The following is a 1,996-nucleotide window of genomic DNA, read 5'->3' on the forward strand; positions in this document are numbered from 1 at the left end:
TTCTTATAACTAAAATTATTATAGGTACTTTTTCATATATACTATTAGTTATACTCTTAGTCTACAACCCTATAGAGTAATTTAGTATTATCCTTAATATATTAGAATAAATAATACTCTTAGATAATAAACTTTATATACTTTCTCTTAAATATATAGAACTTAGATAAGCTTATATAATCTAGCATATAAAGACTAGTTAGGTATCTTATAATCTACTTAGATTTAGCTAAGTATTCTTTATATAGTATACTAATATTAGGATTATTAGGATTCTTAATATAAATAATAATAGGACAGCAATTAGTATAAAAATATAGAACTTCTATATTAATAAAGTTATTAATATTCTATTTTTAGTCTTCTTTCTATAGATCCTTCTTAGTTAGTAGATAATAGGATAAAGTATCTATAGTACTACTACTAATACTAAGAATATATTTTATATTAAAATTAAAAAGCTAAATCTATATTATCTAGTAAATAACTAAGATACTAAGAAGGTCTATTACTATATAGTTTAATTATATAACTAATATATTAGTATTAGTTTCTAAGATAAAATATATACTATATAGTTAATAGTAGAACTTTTTAAATATCTTTAAAATAGTATAGTATTCTAACTTTTCAGTATTATATTTTAATTTAGCTTTTAACTAAATACCTAATTTATATTATACTAGCTTATAGATACTATTTTAAACCTATATAAGTACTCTACCTTATCCTTTTATAGAAGTATCTATAGTAATAATTATAAAAAACAGATAAAAGTTATAATTAATAGATAGTACTAAAGGAAATTCTAAAAGATATAGCTTTATTTTCTTAAAAGCTATCTAATATATCTCTATCTAAATAAAGTAGATATTCTTATATAGTATCTTATAAAGAAGCTTTATAATAATCTAAAATTTCTTAATTAGGATAGAGAAGTAGACAGTAAGACTAATAAATAAATAGAGATTATCCTTAGATAATAGAGTAGGCTACTATATAACTTTTATAATTTTTACTTTATTAGGTCTTCTACTGTTAATATTATAAACCTATCTAATAACTTTAATTCTTTTTATTATAAATTAAGATTTTTTTAGCTAAAATAACTACTCTAGCTAATTTTAGAAGATATAGTACTTTATTAAGATTCTAAATATACTTAAGAATATTTTAGTAAATCTTTTCTTCTATAAACTTTTTATTATATATTATCTATAGGCCCTTAACTACTATATTATTAAATAATAAATATACCTTTATACTAAAAATACTATATAAAATAACAGAAGTTACTTATTAAAACTATAAAACTAAATTTACTATATCTTAGAGAATTATAGTTTAGTAAAGTAGGCTAAAGAAAGTCTAAATTACCGTTATATTTTAGTTATCTTTATATAACTTAAGCTAGTTATATCTAGAGAAAAGGTTAACTAAAGATATTATTACTATTCCTATAAATCCTTTAGTAAATTTATCTATTATTAGAGGTATATTAGTATCTTACTTAGTTACTTTATTAATTAATATAGCTATATTAACTATTTAATATTTATTAGTTTATTTCCTACTAATAAAAAACTAGAGGTTTTAATATAGACTATTATAAGGCTTAAGAATACTTTTTTATAGTTAATTATATAGTATTTTAATAACTATAGTATTTAGGGTATAAGGAATCTTAAATTTTAAATATTACTATACTTTATAAAGAATAATCTTAATATATTATAGAGGTATTACTTTATTATATATTCTCTAAATATACTTCTATTCCTAGACTAATACTTCTTTTCTTTTAAATAGAAGTTCTTAAAAAAGTATTCTTTTATAAGATAGTAGATCTCTTTCTACTAATAGGGTAATTTTCTACTTAGAGATAAGATAAGATTCTCTTATAATTATAGAGATATAGGGCTTTAATAAATAATTAAATTCTATCTAGATATCTAATATATAATACTATATATAATAATTCTTAAGATATTTATAC

Source organism: Penicillium waksmanii (assembly GCF_028829765.1).
Source record: "Penicillium waksmanii strain IBT 27052 chromosome Unknown utg000001l:1.0-4852451.0:1.0-4856178.0, whole genome shotgun sequence".
In the NCBI taxonomy this organism is placed as follows: Eukaryota; Fungi; Ascomycota; class Eurotiomycetes; order Eurotiales; family Aspergillaceae; genus Penicillium; species Penicillium waksmanii.